The sequence below is a fragment of the Lupinus angustifolius genome, chromosome LG01 (assembly GCF_001865875.1).
Source record: "Lupinus angustifolius cultivar Tanjil chromosome LG01, LupAngTanjil_v1.0, whole genome shotgun sequence".
Lineage (NCBI taxonomy): Eukaryota > Viridiplantae > Streptophyta > Magnoliopsida > Fabales > Fabaceae > Lupinus > Lupinus angustifolius.
In genome coordinates this window covers 17727743-17733489 of record NC_032009.1, presented here as the reverse complement: position 1 = coordinate 17733489, position 5747 = coordinate 17727743, and positions in this window count along the sequence as shown.

The window sequence follows — 5747 nt, the reverse complement described above, 5'->3', positions numbered from 1 at the left end:
CAATAATGTACAAATTAACAATACTTACAATTCTTTCCTCGATTCCTCTATACCCCGCTCGAGAAGCTCGATATGGATATAAAGGCTTGGATGCCCTCTTGTGGTTTTCATTACTTAATTTCTGAAACAATAAACAACATTAATATCAACAATCATATACAAAAGTCAATAAAAGAATATAATTTTACCAAGAAAGATTTGTCTTGTGTGCGTAGGGTGACAAAAGTCTCCCAATCCTCTTCATCAACGATATTTGCATATTTAGTTGGAGGTTTTAGGTTGACATTTCCATCAGCATCTCTGAGTAATTTTTCGGCATCAGTTCGGAATTGTCGGAGAGCCTTGCCAGTCGATTTAAGGATATAATCCTTATGCTCCTCACCAACATCAAAAGGTGCCTGAAATAAAAAAGACATATAGATTATATATTGCAGGCAAACACATGCATATACGTACATTGCATGAAAACATAACACATATACGTACATTGCATGAAAACACAAAAAGAAAAAAACTGAAAAAATAAACTTACTATTATTTCATTCCAAATACGCTCTTTCACGATATTTCCTACATCATTACATCTGTTAAAGGTTAGCTTCACATTCTGCTTAACAACAACACCAATGTAGCTTACCAATGCGTTGCCACCCTTCGAGTTTAATGATTGGCCTTTAGAGTTCCATTGAACTTCTATCTTCACATCCTTACTTCTTGACCAAATGACATTCTTCATTGAAGTCATTCCACGTGGAGGTCGTTTTTTAGCAACAATTTGCTTGTCTTGTGGAGTCGCTGAAGCTTCTTCACCACTATGAGATACATGATCGCCACTTTGGGAAGCCATTGATGAAATTTTTTCAGTTTATGAGAGTATGAGGGTTTGTTGAGAGTGTGATGATTTCTTTTCGAGTAAGTTTGAGAGCGTAGAGGAAACGATTCATGTTTTAGATATTTAAACTATAGTAACCATTTAACAACGCATATTAACAATATCGTTGTTGTATTGACCTCTTTAATAACGCATGTTAACCATAACGCTATTGTATTAACATCTTCAACAGTGCATATTAACGATTGCGCTGTTATTGTGTATCCAATTGTACACTACTCATTTTATGAACACGATCTCTTCCATAACGCATATTTAATATAGCGATGTTGTATCAACATCTTTAGCGCATATTAAGGATTACGATGTTGTTGCGTATCTAGTTGTTTACTACTTATTTTCATTAACACATCAACAACGCTACCGAGATGTAGCGCTGTGGAATAAAATCTAATTGACAGCATTATCTGAATTATGCGTTGTTGAATAGAATCTAATTGACAGCGCAATCGTAATTATGCACTGTTAAATTGAACTCGTTTTCCAAATTAACAGCGTATTCATAGGTATGCGTTGTTAAATTAACAGTTTACATAACTGAAAAATATTTATACAACATGCATTTACGTAAATTAACATGAAGTTGCCATGAAGTAGATTATTACTATATAATTGTGTTTATTAATACGAAACTGGATAAAATATTACTTGTATGAAAATAGTTAACAAAAAATAGAAATTAACATCCAAAATAATTGTTTTATTATTTATTCAGATAGGCAAAATACATTATAATGAACTAAATGATTTGGTACATGCGAATATAATGAACTAAATGATTTGACAGATGAAGAATACAATGAAAATGATTTCAATGAAGAAAATAATTTTTTAATCCGACTCCTCTATACAAAACTTCATTGATTTGAGACCGTTTTGAAAAATGAAAGAGCTGAATGAATTAAACAATTCATTGATCTCAGTCCTTTTTTCTTCTACACAAATCTTGTATAACAGTTCATTGATTTCCTTTTAAAATCTGGGTCCTTTTGTCATGAAGGAAATCAATGAACTTATGAAATTGCTGCAGATGATGAAGAAAAATAATTCATTGATCCCATTTTTCCTTTTATTTCGGTTCAATTAAAATATATCAATGAACTAAATCTCCATCTCACGCAAATCTTGTATAACAACTACTTTCCTTCTGAAATTTGGGATCGTTGTGAAAATTGAAAGAGCTCAATGAACTAAACTCAATACTTTACAAATTACTCTTGTCCGCAATTGCAAATGAAATCAATTGAAGATGAAGAAAAATAATTCATTGATCCCCTTTTCCTTTTATGTTCTTTCAATTGCAAATGAAAGAGATCAATCAACTAAATCTTCATCTCATACAAATCTTGTATGACAGCCACCTTCCCTCTGAAAACTGGGTCCTTTTGTAAACTCAAAAGTTGTTAAAGACCTCATTGACATGATTTTGAAACAGAAACACAATTTTTTTCTCGACTCCTCTATACAAATTTGGGTGCATTTTCTTTTTTTCACTCTTTGCAATATTGCTCTTTTTTTCACTACTTTGTGTTTTCTTCCTCCTATCTTCATGAACATACTCTTATAGAAACACATACTCTTAGGCTCTTAGTTTAGTGATGAAATCGAACATTGAGTGAACCACAATATTTATAGATGAACAACCATTAATATTTCAACAAACAAAGAGACATATAATCACTCAACCATTAATATTTCAACAACCAAGAAACGCATAACCACTCGACCATTAATATTTCAACAAATTAAGAGACGCATAACTACTCCACCATTAATTTCTCGGACCTTAAAAAGTTGTAAAACATTAACAACGCATAATTAAGCAAGCACGATTATTATGTCATCTTCAACAACGCTTTCTTAAATATGTGTTTTTGTATATATTCACATGAACAACACTTTCTATCAAATTTGCTGATAAAAATAAATCATTCAAGTCAACGCTAACGTTACTGATGTTCAATAGCGCATTGTCAAGAATGCGCTGTTGAAGTTACATAAATTGACAGTGTCTGCTTTATTATGCGTTGTTGATGTTTTTCCACCTCATTTTCAATAGCGTCGTTCAAAATTGAGTTGTTGAATGATCATTGTTTATTACAATATCCGGAGTACTAAGCAATCAGCAAATACAAGACTAGTTAAGGCCCTCGGAGGAATATGCACTAGAGTCTATCCCAACACATCCAAAACAATATACTATTGTGAAAAGCCTAATTTTTGTAGATGATGAAATGTTGTTTCTAACTATTATGAAATTGAAATATATTGAAAATCTTACAATAGTTTATAGAGATTTGAGAAATTTTCGATTTATTTGTTAATAGTCTAATACAACTTTCTTCTTTTTCATAACTGGTATGGGTTATATCTATGCCGTGTATACATGTTGGAGTTGGTTGGAGGGGAAATTAATATAAAAAGATCTTTCAAGATGTATTTCACATAATATCAATCAAAAAATATATATTTAGATGTAATTTATTCATGCACATGTCATTGTCAAAAATGAAAACGATACTTATTTCCTGCAACGACTTAAAACAAAATTAGAATCATTAATGTAATTATAATTCTCATAATTCAAACAATATATAGTTTATATTTATTATTACTTAAATTTTATTTTCAATTAAATGTTTTTTTTTCATTTTTATCTTGTTGTTGGTGTAAAGACATCACTGGTGAGTACTCCATTTGGTCCAAATTATAAGAAAAAATATCAACATGAATTAGTCTCAAATATAAGCAAATTTAACTACTTTTACATGTTTCCAATACCACTTTTAATTGAAATAATTTCAATATACCACATGTTAAATAATAATTCTTAGTATTTGTATGTTTTTTATTAAATTAAAGGAATTAATTGATAAAGAACGGGATAGAATAATTTTTAATTATCTTTGTTAGCACCAGTGTTGTTAGAACCGGACCGGATGGTCCGATCGGTCTGACCGCTGACCGGACTTGAAAATGGCTCTGGTTTGCCGTTTTAACCGAATGAGAGTTGAACCGCTTTGAACCGGAAAAAATCTGGTCCAACCATGTTAAACATTATTTTACATTTATATATAACTATATTTTTATAAATAAAAATTATTATTTATGTATGAAATCACCCGGTCAGACCGGACGATTTAACCGTTTAAACCGGTTAAATCTAATACGGGACCTCTGTCGGTTTGACGTCCGGCTCAGATTTCACAACACTGGTTAGCACTCATAGAATTGTAGGTCTGTGTAACCTTAGTAAGATCCGACAAACAACAATTAACTTATATTTTTATTAAAAAAAGAAGATTTCGAATACAATAGCTAATATTTGAATTTTTCATTTTCCTTCCAAATTTAGTATTTTTTTTATGTTTATCCAAAATTTAAATCACCGCCCATAATATAAATAAAATACATAAATGAGTATAAATATGGAACTAAATCAACTACAATTATAACAATAAGCTAAAGAGATGCATATTTAAGATTTAGAGGTCAGATTAAAATGAATTTTACTTTTCAAAATTATGTTTACTAATGTAAATTTTTATGTTTAAAATTTTCAACCTAAATAATTATTTGTGATAAAATTAAAATAAAAATTCTCTTATATCGGGGATGTTTTATACAGTTTTTCTATTAAAATAATGTTCAATCTTAATTTATTATCACTTATCGGCCTGATAGGGCAAATTGCAAGTGCACAATTATATGATCAAGTAATAAAATATCGATCCCATGAGGACTGAAAAATTCCTTAAATTATAACAATTAATTTATACTTAACTCAAAGAGGAATTAAAAGTGAATTTAAAACAATTGAACAGTTGACAAGAATAATTATGAAAATATTAAAAATGATTAAAATATAATTTAGGAAGAGTTTCCAGAATAAGAGTTACCGCATTTACACTCGTAAATCTTTGTTTTGCTCATTTCCATGAACTTTAAGTTGTGAGGATGAATTGCTTTTTGATATGTGTCCTCCTCTCTCGAGCTCCGACACGTGTACTCAATTGAAGTTGCACTTATTCTTGTGATACAATTATTAATCAAATCATTTACTTGGATCTTTATATCCAATCACTTCGTAGCAACCCAAGGTAAATTCCAGAAACCCCAAGAATCATAAGACTACTATCATGAATTAAGATTCTAGTTTGAATAACTGAATGGTCGGATAGTTGGGTTCACCTCTCGGTCCTTCCCCAATGTAACTGAATGGTCGGATAGTTGGATTCAAATCACAACACTCAATGAAATAGAAGTAAGAACAAGTGTTTATTGAATATAAAATGGCATGATGACAATCCTAGAAACAAAGGGAATTACTCACTCATGATAGAGAAGAAAATGCCAAATTCTAAATTAGAGAATTGTAATGTAAAATGTAAAGTGTTTCATCCTTGAGGGAGAACCCTCATTTATCTTAATTACAAAATATTGGACTAAGCCCAACAAAACAAATCAAAAAAATAGGAATAAAATATAACATTCACGACTTCTTTTGGTCTTTCGATTGGTCTTTGTATAGCCCCAACACCGAATTTCATATTCTTGCACCCAATCTCTACTCTTTTTGGCTTCATTCCGTCCAAACTACACAACATAACTAAAAACACCCGTTCAACCCGAACAAAGAGAAATAAAAGCTAAAAACAATCCTAAAGTCCTAATTATGTCCTAAAATGCAAGTTAAATGCAATGCAAATGTAGCATAATTTCACACTCAACAAATTCCCTCAAGCTTATCTCTTGCATGTCCTCAAGCAAACATTATGTCTAACTTTTATAATCATGTATGAATGACAATATAAAAACCATGATCCAAAATAACCAACAATCTCGTGATAGTTTT